Genomic DNA, 21,451 nt, shown 5'->3' with positions numbered 1-21,451 from the left:
TGAATTAGGATCCACCAGCACATGTTCCTCAATACTAAGTGTTTACTGCAGAAAAGCAATTGTTGTGTATAATTATTCACCAGTAATCACAACACAGTTAAGTCCACAATAGTAGCATGCTGAATAAGAGCCCTGTAAATGTGTCCTCAAGGATTCCCTGGTGGCTTGGAGAGTAAAGAATCTGCCTGCAATGTGGGAGACCTGGGTTCGATCCCTAGGTCGGGAAGATCCCCTGGAGGAGGGCATGGCAACCCACTCCAGTACTCTTGCTTGCAGAATCCTCTGGACAGAGGAGTCTGGTGGGCTACAGTCCATGGAGTGGCAAAGAGTCCGACACGACTGAGTGACTAACACTCTCACTTTTTCACTTTCAGTGTTGTCCACATCAGAGCCTGTGAATATGTTATCTTACATGGAAAAGGGACTTTATGGGTGTGGTTAAATTAGAGATTTCATATTGAGAGATTATCCCAGATTATTCAGGAAGGTCCAAGATAACCTCAAGGATCCTTATAAGAGGGAGCAGGATGATCAGAGTCAGAAAGTGGTGTGATGACAAAAGTAGAGGGACAGAGAGAGAACTGGAAGATGCTATGCTGTTGGTGAAGATGGAGGATGATGCCATGAGCCAAAGCCATCAAAAGCTAGAAAAAACTAGCAAACAGACTTTTCTTTGGAGCCTCCGGAAGGCACATGGGCCTGCTGACACCTTAATTTTAAGACTCCTGACCTCCAGAACCATGAGAGATAAAATCAGTGCTGTTTTAAGCCATTAAATTGTGATAATTTGTCACAGAAGCAATAGGAAATTAATACAGTGGTTTAAAAAAGGGGGGAGAAGGATAGAAAATTGTGGTGTTATTGAATTGTATAAACAGGAGGACCTCAAAATAAAAGAATTAGAAGAAACAGAAAGGAAATACAAAATGATGTGCATTAACACTTCAAAATATTTTAAACATTTTACCAGCATAACAGAGTGTGTGTGCCAAGTTCAGTTCAGTTCAGTCACTCAGTCGTATCAGGCTCTTTGCAACCCCATGGACTGCAGCACGCCAGGCCTCCCTCTCCATCACCAACTCCCGGAGTTTACTCAAACTCATGTCCATTGAGTCGGTGATGCCATCCAAACATCTCATCCTCTGTCATCCCCTTCTCCTCCTGCCCTCAATCTTTCCCAGCATCAGGATCTTTTCCAATGAGTCAGCTCTTAGCATCAGGTGGCCAAAGTATTGGAGCTTCAGCTTCAACATCAGTCCTTCCAATGAACACCCAGGACTGATCTCCTTTAGGATGGACTGGTTGGATCTCCTTGCAGTCCAAGGGACTCTCAAGAGTTTTCTCCAATACCACAGTTCAAAAGCATCAATTCTTCAGTACTCAGCTTTCTTCACAGTCCAACTCTCACAGCCATATATGACTACTGGAAAAACCGTAGCCTTGACTAGATGGACCTTTGTTGGCAAAGTAATGTCTCTGCTTTTTAATATGATGTCTAGGTTGGTCAAACTTTTCTCCCAAGAAGCAAGCATCTTTTAATTTCATGGCTGCAGTCACCATCTGCAGTGATTTTGGAGCCCATAAAGATAAAGTCAGCCACTGTTTCCACTGTTTCCCCATCTATTTGCCATGAAGTGATGGGACCAGATGCTATGATCTTAGTTTTTCTGAATGCTGAGCTTTAAGCCAACTTTTTCACCCTCCTCTTTCACTTTCACCAAGAGGCTCTTTAGTTCTTGTTTGCTTTCTGCCATAAGGGTGGTGTCATCTGCGTACCTGAGGTCATTGATATTTCTCCCAGCAATCTTGATTCCAGCTTGTACTTCATCCAGTCCAGCATTTCTCATGATATAATCTGCATATAAGTTAAATAAGTAGGGTGACAATATACAGCCAAAGGCACTTAGAAAACACCAAGAATAAATTACCCCCATGAAGTATAGGTTGAAGTATAGTTTCTAAGAATTTACTTAAGTCCACAGGTGTTGAGCTCAGAATGTCAGAGACAGTAGACCTATGGTCTCATCCAATTTGTTGACACTTGTAGAGGCTCATATGGAAAGTTAGTGCCCAGTCATAGCACATTAGTCACATGCCCAGGGATCTGTGTCAACAACAAGAAATGTTTCCCCAAAGAAACCATCCTGTCCCCTCTTGCTTGGAAAGGAGAGAAGTTGAGTGATGGAGTGTGATATTGGATTGGTGCCAAGTGCAGAGATGCTTAAAGAAGCCCTCTGGACAGGTTGTACTACAGGTACATGGCCCACATCTCTTCCTGGATCCACTCAAGTCCCACAGTCATCGTGTGTGTGTGTATGTTAGTCACTAAATTGTATCCACCTGTGCAATCCCATGGACTGTAGCCCATCCTCTGTCCACAGGATTTCCCAGGCAAGAATACTGGAGTGCACTGCCATTCCCTTCTCCAGGGATCTTCCCCACCTAGGGATTGAAACTGTGTCTCCTGCATTGCAGGTGGATTCTTTACCTGCTCAGCCACCTTGGAAGCCCACAAAGGGATTTATAGGGATGCAAACTATGCCCATGTCACACAGAAGGTTCCAGCATAAAAGATGAGTCTTTTCAGAAATCACTCTGTATCCTAATCCCCACCCCTTCCTCCCACGTTCTAATCCTTTTTGGGTTTGTACCTGGCCATTCGAGAAATCTGTTAACATTTCCTTGATTCCTTCTGCTTTTATCTTTAGTCCAAAGCAAATGATCCTCAACTCTCCTGGCCATTTCAAGTCTAGATTCCTTTTAGTCACTTTCCTTCTTTCAAACCTCTGGTACCCACTTCACCCAGAAAAACACTAGGACTCCAAGCCTAAGTCTCTAAGACAGGGACACTCCTGGAGCAGCCCTGGCCTCAGGTACCACAGAAAGTAACTCCTCCTTTTCACCATTAAATTGTCTTCCTTGTGGCTAGAATGTTCCTACAGTCCCTTCTAGTTCCACTCAGTCTTCTCTCCTCCCCTCAATGCCCTTCTACAAAACCACTCTGTCTTTGATCTAATGGTCCAACCCAAAGTCTTGCTTATTGCCTGCCACACCCAAGAAAGTCACATGACTGCCACAAGCCCTGAACAGAGAGATGCAGCCTTGCAAGGGTCACTGGAAAGGCTCACCAAACCCACTCACAGCAACATGGCCTCTTTGGTTCTCTCTGTTGGTTCAAGCTTCTCTTTTCACCAGCAACTCTCAGTAATTTTTGTCTGAGCAATTGATGAATGGCAGGGGCTTCCCTGGTGGCTCAGTGGTGAAGAACTCGCCTGCCAGTACAGGAGATGCAGGTTCAATCCCTGGGTCGGGAAGGTCCCCTGGAGAAGGAAATGGCAACCCACTCCAGTATTCTTGCCCGGAAAATCACATGGACAGAGGAGAATAGCAGGATACAGTCTGTCTATAGGGTAGCAAAGAGTCGGACACAAATGAGCCACTAAACAACCATACAAACAACTGATAAATGTAAGCTAATGAGGCAAATGTGGTCACTGAGGGTGACACTGTTCTTACAGGTTTGTATACCGCATCCAAGTATTGCAGTAACATTCATTTTTTTATGCTTCTCTTTATTCAGTACGTGTGTAGTGTCAAGGTCCTGCAACGTACCAATCTCACAAAGCTAATAAACATTGTATGTTTACTCCATTACCACTGAAGAGATAACAAGTCTGTGCAGGTCAAAGACACAAATGCCATCATGTCCTTTTGTACATCTCAGCTCACTCATGTACTTCCCTCCGCGTGGAATTTCCTTTCTCCTCCCAAGGACTCTAACTTATTCTCCCCAAATTCCCAAACTGAGAGTCCATTAACCTCCCCCACACTCCGCTAACTCTGGTTCCACACAGACTGCCTTGTGCTAAGGTAGCTGTGCTTGCAAGAACCTACCCCTCTAATCTGTAAATTTCTTGAGGACAAGGACTGTACTGAGTTAAATATTGGATTTCCAGTTATTGGTACAGTGTCTGATATGCCACGACCCAATACGCAGAGGCTCCATAAATATTTGCTAAATTTTTAGTGGACAAGGAATTCAGCCACCCCACAGAGTCATACACACACACACATATATATACACACACACATATATACACATATGTTCAATCTGTATATATGTGTGTATATACATTCAGAGTCATTATACATATATATGTATGTATATATATACATAGAGAGAAAGAGAGCTTCCCTGGTGGCTCAGACAGTAAAGAATCCTCCTGCAATGCAGGTGACCTGGGTTCCACCCCTGGATCGAGAAGATGCCCTGGAGGAGGGCATGGCAACCCACTCCAGTATTCTTGCCTGGAGAATCCTCATGGACAGAGGAGCTTGGCAGGCTGCAGTCCATGGGGTCACAAACAGTTGGACTTGACTGAGTGACTAAGCACAGCACAGCATATATACATACATACATACATACATACATATATTCTCTAACTTATTAGTTATATGTCCTGGGCATGTTACTTCTCCGGGCTTCAGATTCTAAGAGAAATAATAGTACCTCTCCATAGGACTATTGAAGAAAATGATTGAGAAGATGCATATAAAATGCTCTGAAAACCTTCTGACACATGTAATCTCTCAACAAATATAATGACAACACTTCAATTATTTCTTTTTATGCCAACATGCTGTATTCTCTTAACCCTAGGCTCTCCATCAAAAGTTAAAAATAAGCAAAGTCTTTGCCCTGAAGGAGTATAGAGTCTGTTTCTGCTTGTCTGTTACGATTCCTATTATACAACTAAAAGAGGTACTCTAGAAACAAAATATCAGAATTTTGCAGGTGGAAGGCTATTTCTGACTTTGTTTTGGTGGGATTGGTGAATGGAAGCTTGAAACCACGATGACAGAGAAAGGGTGAAGGAACACTGCTGACCACTGGAGATTAAGAACGAGGTGGTGGCAGCCCAGTGTGTGGCCCTAGGGTTGCTGAGCACTGGGTACAAAGCAAGTGGTTTTCATTTTAGAGGAAAAGTAAATTCTGCTCTTATTTGTAGTTTCCTATGACAACTGCTTTGCGTCTTTCTCCTGGCCACAAGTTTAGTAGACCTTAAATGTAGACACACAAACATCCTGCCCTATGCCTGCCTGAGAAACAATAGGGGTCTCAAAGCTGTGAAGGACTGTGTGAAGCTCTGCTTGGGGCCGTCCAAGGACTTTGCTGCTGATCTAGCAGGCAGAGCAGGCAAAGCTCTCAGGCTGGGCTGTTTCCCTCCAGCCTCCCCATCATAGCACCTGAGCCCACGGGTCAATCCCTCTGAGCCCTCAGGGGCCCAGACTGCCCATGACCCATAAGCAATGCCTAGAATAAGGTGTGAGTGTCTGTTCAGTTGGCAGCTAATGGAGATAGCTGGGCTGGGGTCAGAGAGGGCAGACAGGAAGGAGAGCAGTGGGGTGGGTGTGGCAGGGAGAGGAGAAATTGATGGAAGGCAACAGTGGATGCCTCTGAGAGAAATCCCCCCATCAGCTCTCATTCCTTGGAGACTTTCCATTTAGTCAAAACAGAAATTTGGTTCCAAGGGAGCGAAGGAAACTTGTGGTTGTCAAAAAAAAGAAAGAAAGAAAAAGGAGATGAAGTTTCTTTCCCATAGCTTTCGCTCCTCTTTCTCTCCCCCACCACTGCCGGATACAATTTCATGTCCAAGTGCTTCTCAGTATGAACCAGGCTGATGGCCCCGATGAACAGCTGTTGCTTCCAAAGGAAGCACTCCCTGCCTGCGTGAAGCCATTAACATCAAGCACCGAGGTCACTCCGCCTGCTCTCTGCTCACACACCTGGCCGAGAGCACCGCTTTGAGGACTCGAGCGTCCTGCTACGGGTTGTTCATTGCACCCAGGGGAGACCAGCGGAAGGAACCTGCAGCAGAAGGACTCTGGGTGAGACCAGAGGACAAGACTCCGGCCAGAAGGGTCATGGGACCCGGGAGCCTTGATGCTCCAGGAGAGAGGGCGTAGAGGAGAAGTCCTTCACACCTGCAATGAAGTCTTGGCTCAGCAAGTGGAGTCTCCCTTTATGTCCTCAGTTTCTATAGGTGTGAAATGGTGAGAATCATATATGCAGGTCAAGAAGCAACAGTTAGAACTGGAACAGTTAGAACATGGAGGCAACAGTTAGAACATGGAACAACAGACTGGTTCCAAATTGGGAAAGGAGTACGTCAAAGCTGTATATTGTTAACAACCTGCTTATTTAACTTATATGCAGAGTACATCATGTGGAATGCCTGGCTGGATGAAGCACAAGCTGGAATCAGGATTGCTGGGAGAAATATCGATAACCTCAGATATACAGATGACACCACCCTTATGGCAGAAAGTGTAGAAGAACTAAAGAGCCTCTTGATGAAAGTGAAAGAGGAGAGTGAAAATGTTGACTTGAAACTCAACATTCAGAAAACTAAGATCATGGCATCTGGTCCCATCACTTCATGCAAATAGATGGGAAAACAATGGGAACAGAACGAGACTTTATTTTGGGGGGCTCCAAAATCGCTGCAGATGGTGACTGCAGCCATGAAATTAAAAGACACTTGCTCCTTGGAAGAAAAGCTATGACCAACCTACACAGCATATTAAAAAGCAGAGGCATTCATGACTTTACCAACAAAGGTCTGTTTAGTCAAAGAGACACAGATAAATAGAACAGTATTATGGACTCTATGGGAGAGGGCGAGGGAGGGATGATATGGGAGAATGGCATTGAAGCATGTAAATTATCATATGTGAAACGAATCACCAGTCCAGGTTCGATGCATGATACAGGGTGCTTGGGGCTGGTGCACCGGGATGACCCAGAGGGATGGAATGGGGAGGGAGGAGGGAGGGGCTTTCTGGAAGGGGAAAGCATGTACACCCATGGTGGATTCATGTCAATGTATGGCAAAATAAATACAATATTGTAAAGTTAAAAAATAGATAAATAAACTAATTTAAAATAAAAAATAAAAATAAAAGAGAGGCCCTTGGAAAAAAAAAAAAAAACTATGGTTTTTCCAGTAGTCATATACAGATGTGAGAGTTGGACTGTAAAGAAAGCTGAGCACCAAAGAATTGATGCTTTTCAGCTGTGGTGTTGGAGAAGAGTCTTAAGAATCTCTTGGACTGCAAGGAGGTCCAACCAGTCAGTCCTAAAGGAAATCAGTCCTGAATATTCATTGGAAGGACTGATGTTGAAGCTGAAACTCCAATACTTTGGCCACCTGATGCAAAGAACTGACTCATTGGGAAAGACCAATCACTGATGTGACATGAGCTTGAGTAGGCTCTGGGAGTTGGTGATGGACAGGGAAGCCTTGTGTGCTGCAGTCCATGGGGTCGCAAAGAGTCAGACTGAACTGAATTGATCCATCATGGAGAGAGTTGTTGGTAGCAGTAATTCCAGTTAAATACAGCAGGTCAAATACACGTGTTGATCTCCCAAACCTCACCAAAATGAGAATAATGGAGAAAACGAATGGAAGAAACAATCATAGAAGATGAAATGCATCAAAAAAATGTTCACAGATAGAAAACAAATGGAGGAAGAAAAACTGTTGGACTGGCCAAATGGGTTGTTTGAGTTTCTCTGTAAGATGCCATAGAAAAACCCAAATGAACTTTTTGGCCAACCCAATAACTCAGCAGAAGGGCACACAGTGGAGGGGGTGGGAATAATGATGAGAGGCAAATCCATGTGCCCCCTACCCCAGGAAACCAGAATGGCTCTGAAATGAGAGCACCAGGTACTATGGAAGGAAGAGTGAAACATGGAGCTGAAAAGGCTGCAACGTCCCTAAGAAGCAAGCAACCCCCAGGTGCCCTTTTCCACCCCCACACAAGCAAAACAAGCATACCTGTCCAAAGAGGAAGACACAGAGCTGCAGAGATAGAGTAAAACTCTGCACATACCGCCAGCTGCCGCCAACACCAGCCCCTTTCCCCCTAGTGTTCTGAAGCCCTGGAAGCCAGCTAGCCACCTCCCAGGCAAGAGGTTGGAGAATTCCCTGGAAAACTGAATGGAGCCTGCAGATGTTGGCATTTGAGTTTCCACCAGTGAAAACTCTCAATCACCCCAGATTCCAGGACCCAGTGAAGTAAAGCTAACAATCAAAAAATGCTGCCTCAGCCTAGATGGGAGGGAAGTTTGGGGGAGAATGCATACATGTATACATATGACTGTCTTTGATGTTCACCTGAATCTATCACAGCATCGTTAATCAGCTATACCCCAATACAAAATAAAAGGCTTTAAAAAAAAAAAAAAAAAAGGTTGCCTTGCAGTGGAGACACAGACATAGAGAACAGACTTATGGACATGGTGAGGTGTTGGGGAGGAAGGAGAGGGTGGGATGTATGGAGAAAGTAGCATGGAAACATACATTTCCATATGTAAAACAGATAGCCAATGGGAATTTGCTGTATGACTCCGGGAACTCAAACCAACCAGGGTTCTGTGACAACCTAGAGTGGTGGAATGGAGAGAGAGGTGGGTGAGAGTTTCAAGAGGAAGGAAACATATGTATACCTATGACTGATTCATACGGAGGCATGGCAGAAACCAACACAATACTGTAAAGCAATTATTCTTTGATTAAAAATAAATAAATTTTTTTAAAAGGCTGGCTCAAAACACAAATTCCAACCAGTTTTTTTTTTACTTTGTAAAGTATAATAATGTATATAAAAAGAGCACCTATCATGTCCATAAAGGGTTAAAATATTCATACTGAAAACACCTGCATGTACCATTTGCCTTAGGAAATAGAACTTCACCAATAAGTTTGAACCCCGTATGTGTTTCTGCTCTACGGTATACTTCTTCATCTCAAAGTAACCACTATGCTGAGTTTTGTTTTCATCATTTTCTTTGTTTTTCTTTGTAATTTTACCACACATGTATATTTCTCTCAACAATATGTTGTTTAGTTTTGCCTGCCTTTGAACTTTACATAAACGGTGTCATACTGCACTTATTCTATGGTCTGCTTTGTTTGCCCAACTTTATACTTTTGAGGTTCATCCACATTGAAATGTATATACAAAATTATTCTTTTCATTGATGTATAGGATTACATTTTAGGAAAACCTTGTAATTTATGTATCCCTTCTCTTTTGAGTGGGTTTCTGGTTGCTTCTTGGCTCGGGTAATTATGAACACTGATGTTCTGGGCGATTTCCTACAAGACACCTTTTGTGTCTGTGTCATGGATTCTTTCGAGTATACACGTCTTAGAGGTGGACTTGCTGGGGCATACATTTTGCTTATGCTCAACTTCACTGCTGCTGCTGCTAAGTAGCTTCAGTCGTGTCCGACTCTGTGCGACCCCATAGACGGCAGCCCACCAGGCTCCCCCGTCCTTGGGATTCTCCAGGCAAGAACACTGGAGTGGGTTGCCATTTCCTTCTCCAATGCATGAGAGTGAAAAGTGAAAGTGAAGTCGCTCAGTCATGTCTGACTCTTAGCAACCCCATGGACTGAAGCCTGCCAGGCTCCTCTGTCCATGGGATTTTCCAGGCAAAAGAGTACTGGAGTGGGGTGCCATTGCCTTCTCCACAACTTCACTAGATTATGTAAAATAATTCCCAGAGTGAATTAGATCAATTTACTTTCTACCAGATGTATGGCGAATCGGCCCCAGGGCGGCCAGAGGCAGCAGAGAGACCTGGAGGCCCTCCTCTTCTGAGCGTCCTCCAACATTGGCTCCAGCCTTCCTAGGATCCCCTTCCTGGAGACTCCAGGAAGGCCTTTGCCTTGGCCCCTGGGCAGCATGCTGACTGACACCCAAAGGTCAATGAAAGTTTACATGCTCAAGGAGGACCAGCGGTGGGACAACCAGGGCACCAGGCATGTCATCCAGCTATATTGAGCGACTGAAGGGTATGTTCCTGCTTGTCAGGGCCTGACAAAACATAGTTCACAGGAGAAGGGAATGGTAAATCACTTCAGTATTCTTGCCTTGATAATCCCATAAAGAGTATGAAAAGGCAAAAAGATATGAAATTGAAAGATTCCCAGGTCTGTAGGTATCCAATTTGCTACTGGGGAAGAACAGAGAAATAGCTCCAAAAAGAATGAAGAGGCTGAGCCAAAGTGGAAATGATGCCTAGCTGTGGATGTGTCTAGCAGTGGAAGTAAAGTATAGTGTTGTAAAGAACAACATTGCATAGGAACCTGGAATGCTAGGTCCATGAATCAAGATAAATTGGAAGTCATCAAACAGGAGATGGCAACAGTGAACATCGACATTTTAGGAATCAGTGAACTAACATGGACAGGAATGGGAGAATTTAATTCAGATCACCATTATATCTATTACTGTGGGCAAGAATCCCTTAGAAGAAATGGAATAGACCTCATAGACAACTCAAGAGTCCGAAATGCAGTACTGGGGTACAATCTCAAAAACGACGGAATGATCTTGGTTCATTTCCAAGACAAATCATTCAGTCATCACAGTAATCCAAGTCTATGCCCAACCACTAATGCCGAAGAAGCTGAAGTTAAACAGTTCTATGAAGACCTACAAGATCTTCTAGAACTAACACCAAAAAAAGATGTCCTTTTCATCATAGGGGACTGGAATGCAAAAGTAGGAAGTCAAGAGATACCTGGAGTAACAGGCACGTTTGGCCTTGGAGTACAAAATGAAGCAGGGCAAAGGCTAAGAGAGTTTTGCCAAGAGAACACACTGGTCATAGAAAACACCATCTTCCAACAACACAAGAGATGATTTTATACATGGACATCACCAGATGGTCAATATCGAAATCAGATTGATTATATATTTTGCAGCTGAAGACAGAGAATCTCTATACAGTCAGCAAAAACAAGACCTGGAGCTGACTGTAACTCAGATCATCAACTCCTTATTGCAAAACTCAGGTTCAAATTGAAGAAAGTAGGGAAAGCCACTAGGCCATTCAGGTATGACCTAAATCAAATGCTTCATGTAAATTTCAGAACCAACTTATTGAGTTCCACTAAAAACACTTTTGGATTGTTTTTTGAACTATGCTAAGTAAATCAATCAGTTTGGAGAGTACTGGCATTGTCACAATGTTGGATCTCCTTATCAATGAACATGTATGGCATTTCATTTATTTTGGTTTCAACAGCTTTCAAAAATTTTTAATTATTCTCTCCATGACTTAATTTTTTCTGTGAGATTTATTCTTAGGTAATTTATATGTTTTTTCCCAGTGTAAGTTGTATATCAGTTTCAACTGTATCCTTAAGTATTTTTTACTATTACATAAAAATATAATTGACTTTGTGTGTTGATATTATATTCAGCAACCTTATTAAATTATTTGACAAATTCTAAGACTTTGTCTAAAGATTCTTTGGGTTTTCTGCTCACTGGGCAATCTATTCAAATTGTAATATTCCAGTTGCAGCCTCTTCCTTAAATAAAAATAGAGAGCCAAGAATCACAAGACATTTAAAGCAAGCCTGTAAGGCAAAAGACAGAAATCATATCAAATAATACAAAATGAAACTTAGAGGACACAAAACACAAGAAAGGGACAATAGAGAACAAACAAAAATAGTATTTCCAGAAAGAAAAATTTTTTTCTGTTACATTCATAAAACAATGAAACTACTTTCTATTACTAAAATTCCAAGAAGAAAATGTTATTGGAAATTGAAGGCATAATAAATAACTAAATATAAAGTTTGATAGAAAGATTGAAAAATTTTAAAAGACAAGGAAATCCCCTAGAAACTACACAAAAATAAAAAGAGTAAAAGAAAAGGACAAGTAGAAAAGGGGTAAATTCATTAGATGATCAATCTAGAAGGTTCATCATCATTAGCTGAAGGATTCATTATAAATAAAACTACAGGAAAAGAAGAGGACAGATTCACCAGAAAAGTAACTAGAGAAAGCCCATGCAAAGCAATGAAAACTCATCACAGCCAAAAAATCAAATACTGACATACATCTGAAATGTGTTCATCATTTAGCTTTGGTTCTTCTGAAAAGTAAGTTCTGTGACGAGGGCTTGTGTGGAAGTGGTTTATCTTGTGGAATGACTCCAAGAGTTCAGAAGAGGTGGACCTGGGAGAATAAAATAAGAAAAGAGAAACAACTACATCAAGCATGTGTTATCTGAGCTGTTTATGCTTCTGTGGGCAGTTGGAACTCAGTCCTGCTGAAGATCCTCTGAACAGCTATGTCTCATAATTGTCTGAAACTGCAAGAGAGAAGTATTTATCCCCTAGCTCTGGTCCCCCACTGCTCAAGTTTGCCCCATAGTATTCACCCCCTAGCACTTCAGATTTCCTGCTGACACTGCAGCAGGAAGCCTAGGGCAGGAGGCAGGAGAGAAGTGATGCAGCTGGGGTGAAGCCTGGCCAGGCCATACCTGCACCCACTGTGCCGAAGCAATGGCCAGCGGAGAAATACAGACTGAGAGGATGTGAGCTGGAGACAAAAGATGGCCAACACTAATGGTTAGATGAATATACATGTTTGCTGCTGCTAAGTCGCTTCAGTCGTGTCCGACTCTGTGCGACCCCATAGACGGCAGCCCACCAGGCTCTCCTGTCCCTGGGATTCTCCAGGCAAGAACACTGGAGTGGGTTGCCATTTCCTTCTCCAACGCATGAAAGTGAAAAGTGAAAGTGAAGTCTCTCAGTCGTGTCCGACTCTTCACGACCCCATGGACTGCAGCCTACCAGGCTCTTCTGTCCATGGGATTTTCCAGGCAAGAGTACTGGAGCGGGGTGCCATTGCCTTCTAGCTATATCTTATTTACCCTTCACAGTCCCACTTTCCCTCACTTTTCCCAAAGTCAAAAATGCCTTGGGTGAGGGGGATAAACTTAGAATTTGGGGTTAACAGATATACATTACTCTGTTATTGTTTTCAATCACTAAGTTGTGTCCGACTCTTTGCGACCTCAAGGACTACAGCATGCCCAGCTTTCCTGTCCTTCACTATCTTCCAGAGTTTGCTCAAACTCATGTCCTTTGAGTCAGAGATGCCATCCAACCATCTCATCCTCTGTAGTCCTCTTCTCCTTCTGCCCTCAATCTTTCCCAGCATCACGGTCTTTTCCAATGAGTCAGCTCTTAGCATCAGGTGGCCAAAGTATTGGAGCTTCAGCTTCAGCATCAGTCCTTCCAATGGATATTCAAGGTTGATTTCCTTTAGTATTGACTGATTTTATCTCCTTGCTGTCCAAGGGACTCTCAAGAGTCTTCTCCAGCATCATAATTTGAAAACGTCAATTCTTTGGTGTTCAGCCTTCTTTAAGGTTTAACTTTCACATTTGGACATGAATACTGGAAACACCATAGCTTTGACTATACATACAATAGATAAACAACAAGGACATACTATATAGCACAGGGAACTATATTCAATATCTTGTAATAGCCTATAATAGAAAATAACGTGAAAAATAATATGTGTATATGGTCAATCAACTATACTTCAATAAAAAAATTAAAATTAAAAATGAAATTAAGTGAACATAAGTCTTTCTTATTCTACCCTGTGCCAGTTAAGCTCTGTCCTTACATGACCACCGATGGCCAATGCTGTTGGCATCAGGGGCTATATTTCAGGTGGCAGGAGCCACATCTGTCTTTGTCCTCTGGTGTGGCAGCCACCATGACTCTGATGGATGATATTTTTCAACAAAAGCTTTGTTCTGGGGATATAGAGGAGGTGACTGTGACCCAGACTGGGCATACTAATCTGCAGGCAATCCTTTTTGACACTGCTTCTTCCATTCTGATGTGTATATATAAACAAGCTTCTCTCTACATCATCATTTTCTACCAGTCATCCCTGAAAAAGTGCTTGGAGGGAGGACACTCACCACCATTTGTTGATCTCAATTTTCCAGACTCTCCCTGTCCCTGGGACCATAAATAGTAGACTTGTCTGTACAAAGTGCCTTATAGGAATCAAAGCTCTTACACAATGCAGAGGTTCTCAGGGAAGTGTTGATGGGAATAGTGGTAGCCTTCTTTTCTCCGCTTGTAGTCATATGTACACAGAAGGTGCCAAATAAATATTTGATTAGAAACTGAAAAAATGAAATCATCCATCTCCACTCTCACAGGAAAAATGTTGATCAGATTATAAACCTTTTAAAGGCAAGGATGACTAATGGGGTTTTTAGGGGTGGAGAATTTGAAAGTTTCTGACCCAGTTCTTAAAGGGTAGTGCTTGGACCAGCAGCATCAGCATCAGTAGAAAGGTTTAGAAATGCAAAATCTTAGGTTCCATGCAGATTTACTACCTCAGTGACTCTGTGGGGAGGACTCAGTAATCTGAGTTTTAACAAGCCCTCCCAGTGGTCCTGATACATGTTAATGTTTCAGAACCACTGTTCTAAAAGTACTTTGGACCACTTTTTTTGTAGATGACGAAACTGAGGGCAAAAGAAAGAAAAAAAAATGAGAAGCAACAGTCAAGGCCACACAGCCAGGAAACAGTGGGTCTCAATCTTACAACTTGGTTTTCTGTCTACTCTTCCATGCCAACTCTCACCTTCCACCATGAACAATGAACTTGTAGGTAACTGGTTAGGTCCATGTGTTGGTGAAGGTAGCTAACAAACCAAGGTCCCTAAATTTGATCCCTAATTGAAGCCATTTTCATTTTCCCTCCCATGACCACAAACTGAACCCCTACTCCAGTAAACCATCTCACAAATGCATCCACTTTGTCTGTGGGAGGAATAAGTATAATAATATGAATATGAAAGTGAAAATTCTATTATTTCTACTGGGGAAATAATATAAAACACATCCTCCATGCTGGTCCTGTAACATCTTAGTATAAGAACAACGACACTGTGCATTCCCTGTGCATAGACCAGCATGTGTATTCAGCCAGAACATCACACCAGTAACTCAGTTCTGGTGCCCTCAGCCAGAAATGTTTCAGTCTACCTGAAATGTTGACAGTCTACCTCCTACTCATTCTTTAAGCCACAGGCTCCTAAACTCCAGAGGTTTCATGGATCAGTGATATTTCCAAAAATTGTGAAGGATTGATATGTGATCATCCCCTTTTATTTCATCAAATAAAGACATAGACACAAAAACAATCACTCCCATTTCTGTCATGACAACCTGTCACCATCATTTTATATAAGACATCAAAAGGGTGCAGTATCTCAGAATGAGACAGTATTTTCCCCCAGATCTGAATTCATACACTCATACTACATTGTCCACATTATTCTCATTTCTCTTATAATGTGTGAAAAATAGCATGAAGTGGCATGAATCTGCAGATCAGGGTTTGGGAACCACCTTTCCGTTAACCAAATCATCTCTGCCACAATTTGGCTTAGGTCCCTTTATGAATTCCCGCAGCACCCTGGGACTATTAAAGTGATTGTATTTTTTGTATTCATTTATAGAGATCTGCTTATGAGTATGTTTCTCCTATTCCAGTGTAAATTCTAAGAAACAATTGAGATTATTTAAATATTCGACTTTGTTCTTTAACACTTGAGAGCTGGGCAATAAGTAATAGTGGACAGAAGGAAGGAAGGAAAGGAAGAAGAGCTGGATTTTGCCTCAAGCAAAATCTAATAGCCAACATTTCTGGCTTTAATTCTTAGAATGAAAGGGACCCTTAATGAAGTCAACGTGAGCCATATGACCTCCATTCTGGCCAAAGTAGCAGCATCCAGAGCCAGGTAAGTCCACACCTGACTTTCTATTTTGCCAAATGTCAGGCATGACTTCACTCTGGCTGCTTATTGTCTAAAACCAGACTGCTGTCAGCCAGATCCCTGGCTTCCAAGAGGAAAATGGGGGCAGTAGACAGCTGGGAAGAAGGAAGCAGCTAGGGAGGGACTTATGGAAGGAGTCTGAAGGGAAGTTGCAATTCATTAGAGTCATGCTCCGTGGTGCTACCAGGCAAACCAGGGGATGATTTGGACGTTGAGCCCAGAGGGCTGGGAGTTGATGAGATCCCTCCTTCGCACTGCTCTTAAAGGCCATGTTGACATTAGACGGTTATGAGTGTGTCTGTGGAACAGGAACCTCTGGAGAATTTAAGCAGCTGCCATGGTCTCCAAGTTCCTGGCTTGGACAAGCTGTTGGTTGGTGCACCATGATGCAATGGAGTTTGATATTTCAGAAAGGTCCAAAGTCAGGACAAAACCACCTCTGTGCAAGGAGAGGAGATGGGAGGAAGAAGAGTTGGGCCACATGATAGAGTCAAGAAACCAAGGCTGTTTTCAGGTTCAAAATCATGGGCAAGATGGCAGGAAGGAGTACCCACCCCCCACCAAAATCTCTTGAGGAGGGGGCCAGTGACAGCATCTTGTCTAACCCACCCACTTCCTTGCCCCAGTGCCCAGAGAATGCGTCATGGAAGACAGACCAATGTCCTCATGTCTGTAGCCCCGGGACTTTCCTAAAGGGAGAGAGAATTCCTGTTTGGGGAATTTTTTAAGTCTTTGTGTTGGATGTTTTCCCTCAGCCCAGCCTCCAAGCTGAAGTAGAAGCTGGATGGGTGTTAAAACTTACTGAAAATAGGAGACTGGATTCAATGACTCCTAAAGGGCCTCGTTAGCAGAGGGGCTCAGAAAACGGGAAAAAATAGAAACAAAAGAGGCCAGAGATACAGGAGGCAGTGAGTGGCAGAAGCCAGGAGTAGAACTTAGAGATGATCTGAAAGTTCACGCAGAAGTATTTGAATGAAGTAGGAAGTGGTTAACAAATCCCAGCAATTCACTCACCTGTGTACTAAGCTAATATTTATGGGCATCCTACCACCTGCCAGGCATTATGCTGCACCCTTCCTTCAAAGAGTTTGCATTCTACTGGGGGAGAGAAACACATAAATAGACACCTACAGTAGCAATTCTATCAAATGTTCACATAGGACCTACTGATGCCAGGCTGACTTCTTCTCAGCACTATGCATTTAATCCTCCCGAAAACCTAGGAAGTAAGTCCTATTATTAGCATCACCCTCATTCTACGACAGGAAATGGAATACATGAAGTTTAAGTAACATGCTCTGTATCATCCAGATATGAGTAGTGGAGTTGGAGTTGAAAGCCTGCATTCTTATAATATTGTACTGACAGTGTTACCACAGTGGCCAAGTTCACAAAGAAAAGAACAGGGCAATGAGAGTTCAGAGGAGGAGGCTCAGAAGACCTTTCCTCATATCAAAGCTGAATTCTGAATAATAGTGGACAAATAATACGAGAAGATTGTTAAAGTTTGAACTGACTTCAGAAGAGAAAAAAGGAATCAAGAAATCTAAATTTAAAAGTATAGAGATGAAACAGGAGTTAAGACTTGGACAGAAATATAGATCAATGAACAAAATAGAAAGCTCAGAGATAAATTCATGCACCTATGAACACCTTGTCTTTGACAAAGGAGGCAAAAATATACAATGGAGAAAAAACAATCTCTTTAACAAGTGGTACTGGGAAAACTGGTCAACCACCTGTAAAAGAATGAAACTAGAACACTTTCTAACACCATACACAAAAATAAACTCAAAATGGATTAAAAGTCTAAATGTAAGACCAGAAACTATAAAACTCTTAGAGGAAAACATAGGCAGAACACTCTCTGACATGAATCACAGAAAGATCCTCTATGACCCACCTCCCAGAGTAATGGAAATAAAAACAAAAATAAACAAATGGGACCTAATTAAATTTAAAAGCTTTTGCATAATGAGGGAAACTACAAGCAAGGTGAAAAGGCAGCCTTCACAATGGGAGAAAATAATAGCAAACAAAACAACTGACAAAGAATTAATATCCAAAATATTCAAGCAGCTCATGCAGCTCAATACCAGAAAAATAAATGACCCAATCAAAAAGTGGGCCAAAGAACTCAACAGACATTTCTTCAAAGACATACAGATGGCTAACAAACACATGAAAAGATGCTCAACATCACTTATTATCAGAAAAATGCAAATCAAAACCACAATGAGGTACCATCTTACACTGGTCAGAATGGCTGCCATCAAAAACTCTACAAACAATAAATGCTGGAGAGGGTGCGGAGAAGAGAGAACACTATTACACTGTTGGTGAGAATGTAAACTAGTACAGCCACTATGGAGAACAGTGTGGAGATTGCTTTAAAAAATGGATATAGAACTGCCATACAACCCAACAATCCCATTGCTGGGCACACACTGAGGAAATCAGAATTGAAAGAGACACATGTACCCCAATGTTCATTGTAGCACTGTTTACAATAGTTAGGACATGGAAGCAACCTACATATCCACTGGCAGACAAATGAATAAGGAAGTTGCGGTACATATACACAATGGAATATTACTCAGCTATAAAACAGAATGCATTTGAGTCAGCTCTAATGAGGTGGATGAAACTGGAGCCTATTATATAGAGTGAACTAAGTCAGAATGAGAAACATCAATACAGTGTATTAATGCATATATATGGAATTTAGAAAGACAGCAATGATGACCCTATATGCAAGACAGCAAAAGAGACACAGATGTAAAGAACAGACTTTTGGACTCTGTGGGAGAAGGCAACGGTGGGATGATTTGAGAGAATAACACTGAAACATGTATATTACCATATGTAAAATAGATGACCAGTGCAAGTTCGATGCATGAAGCAGGGCACTCAAAGCTGGTGCTCTGGGACAACCCAGAGGGATGGGGTGGGGAGGGAGGTGGGAGGTGGGGTTCAGGATGGAGAGACATGTGCACCTGTGGCTGATACATGTCATTGTATGGCAAAATCCACCAAAATATTGTAATTAGCCTCCAATTAAAATAAATAAATAAATTTTTAAAAAAAAGATTTGGAGTTTTAAAACCAGGAAGATACAAAACTTCAGATTGACTGGCCAACATGCATTGACTTTGCCTGTCTTTCCAAGGGCTTCCTCCCCACAAACATCAGCATCCCCACTTTTCCAACCCCTGATGCAAACATAAAGGGCTACCTGTGATTCATCTCTTCAGGTCCTACCTCAAGCCTAGCCTTGGTTTGGATATAAACAAAGAGAAACCTTTGAAAAGTTAGGCTGGTAGGAACAGAGAAGTCAAAGAAAGAAGGTAAGTTGGACATGTGTTTAGGTTAGTAGAACTAACCTGAAATGACTGAAATGTTCTATCTCTATGCTAATAGAGGATAGAGATAGACTAGCAGCTACTAGTCACATATGGCTATTTAAATTATTTTTTTTTAATTTAAATCACATTTTAAATTCAGTTCCTTAGTTACACTAGCTACATTTCAAGTTCTCTGTAGCCACATGAAGTTAGTGGCTACAGATCGGACCTCATAGCTGTAGATTATAAAATTTTGTTCTGGCTTAGTACAATAGGATAAAAATTTGGAGGTCCAAATTTGGACCGAACTCTACACTCCTATATCTGTATAACTATACAGTTCAGTAGCTTTAATGATTCATGGGCTTCCTTTAGCAATGACAATATTTTTTTCTAATAAAAGAAGCCATAGTGGAAGCAGGAAAATTACTTATACTACTAGTCATTTGAGAGATGTAACTAGATATTTCTTAGTTGATAAAGAGACTCTGTGCCATGAATTAGGAAACCTAATTTTTACTTTCTCATCCTCAGCCTGACATGAGCTTGCTGTGTGAGTTCACACAGACGAGTTCTCCTCTCTGATCTCCTCCCTGTTCTCTAATGAAAACTTGCTTTTGATCGTGGATGACAAATAGGAAAATAGAAAGCAAGCGTGGACACCACCGCTCCTTCTACCTGTTCCCACTGCAGATACAGGTAATTAAGCACAACACTCTCCGAGTGAGCTGAGGTCAGCCCTGGGCTTATAACTTACTGCATCAACCACCAGCAATTGAATCAGAATTGTCACAGAAAATGAAACCTATTTCCTACCTTGGTTTTTTGGCTAATTATTAGATCAAATTGTGATTATTTGATAATTCAAATGATAAGAAAATGAAACAACACTGAAAAGACCTTTATCTGGACGATTGTCTTCAAGACCATTGGCCACAACTATCCAACTGTTTTTCTCAGGAATCAGGCTGCTCCCTGTGTTGTTTAGAAACTCATTGACAGTGTTCAGACGGTCACTCTGCTCTGATGATTAATTTTATGTGTCGGCTTGGCTAGATATGGTGCTCAGTTATTTGGCCAGACACAAGTCAAGATGCTGCTGTGAAGATGTGATATAATTAACCTGTGAATCAGTACACTTCGAGTGAAGTAGGTTACCCTCCATATGTGGGATGGGCCTTGTCTAATCAGGTGAGGGTCTTCAGAAAAAGGGCTGAAATCTCTAGAAGTGGAAGGAATTCTGCCTCCAGGCTGCCTTTAGACTCTTTCCTGCATCCCCAGCCTGCTGGCTTTCCCTGCAGATTTCAGACTTTTCAGCCTTAAAATCTCTCTCTCTCAATCTTTGTCTCTGTGTGTGTGTGTGTGTGTGTGTGTGTGTGTGTGTATTTAAAGTTGACCCTTGCACAACACAAGTTTGAACTGTACAGGTCCACTTACATGCAGATACAGGTTTTTTTTTTTTACTGTGTTCTACTGTACATGATCCACAGTTGGTTGAATCAAGGAAAGCAGAATTATAGACGTGGAGAAACTACATATGTGGGGCACTAACTATAGGCTCTATGTGGATTTTTTACTGTATGGAGGGTTGGTGCCCCTGATCCCCATGTTGTTCAAGGCTCAGCTGCATATAAACACACATGAACACTTACACACACACACACACACACACACACACACACACACATACATTCTATTGGTTCTATTTCTCTGGAGAACACTGATTAATACTCTTGCCAAAAACACAGCACAACGCATATATGTACCTACAATCCCCTAGGGCCACTAAATATACAACCACTGGTATAAAGATGGGCATTTCATATAAAGTAAATGCTGGTGTGTTTTTATGTTTGTGAGGTGGAGGCTTGGTGGGGAGTCCTAAGCCCTGTTCTCAACTTTTCCTTGGCCTAGTAACTTCAAGATGAGATGGCTGGATGGCATCACTGAGTCAATGGACATGAATTTGAACAAATTCTGGGAAATGGTGAAGGACAGTGAAGCCTGGCATGCTGCAGTCCATGGAGTCACAAAGAGTCAGACATGACTTAGTGACTCAACAACAGAAATTTCTGGCTTCATGATCCATGGGAAAGTTTACCAGTGTCCTTTACTGGTCCTGGATGCAGAAGAAAGAGAGAGCAGAAGGAACTCACCCCATCACAATCTGGTTCCCTCTTCTCTTTAACCATTCAGCAAACTTCAGGGATCTGCCAATGCATAGAAAGAAGTGGAAATGTTTTTCACCCTTAGATGAAATTTGGCCAGCGTGCCTTCTTTAAAAAAAAAAAAAAAAGGGAAATTTCCAGTTAAAATTCAAATTTCAGCTTCTCTTTGCAAAAAGGACCATTGGGCATGTTCTGCCCACATTTTTGTGTGATCCTAACAAGGTGGAACTAAGTAGATGA

The 21,451-nt window shown here is 42.1% G+C and overlaps 1 long non-coding RNA gene across 1 annotated transcript in view; it reads right to left on the bottom strand.

Moving 5' to 3' along the window:
* Nucleotides 1–949: 949 nt before the first annotated feature.
* The window catches only part of LOC145543279 (uncharacterized), a 33,046-nt gene continuing 12,544 nt past the window's right edge, over nt 950–21,451 (bottom strand). The window contains exons 4-5 of the long non-coding RNA XR_014080609.1: nt 21,200–21,253; nt 950–1,855 (exon numbers count right to left, since the gene is read on the bottom strand). This is a non-coding gene — a long non-coding RNA (uncharacterized LOC145543279). The remainder of the gene's footprint in view (nt 1,856–21,199; nt 21,254–21,451) is intronic.

Source organism: Giraffa tippelskirchi, chromosome 3 (assembly GCF_054371585.1).
Source record: "Giraffa tippelskirchi isolate mGirTip1 chromosome 3, T2T-mGirTip1v1.2.pri, whole genome shotgun sequence".
Lineage (NCBI taxonomy): Eukaryota > Metazoa > Chordata > Mammalia > Artiodactyla > Giraffidae > Giraffa > Giraffa tippelskirchi.
This window is presented reverse-complemented; position numbering and strand designations above follow the sequence as displayed.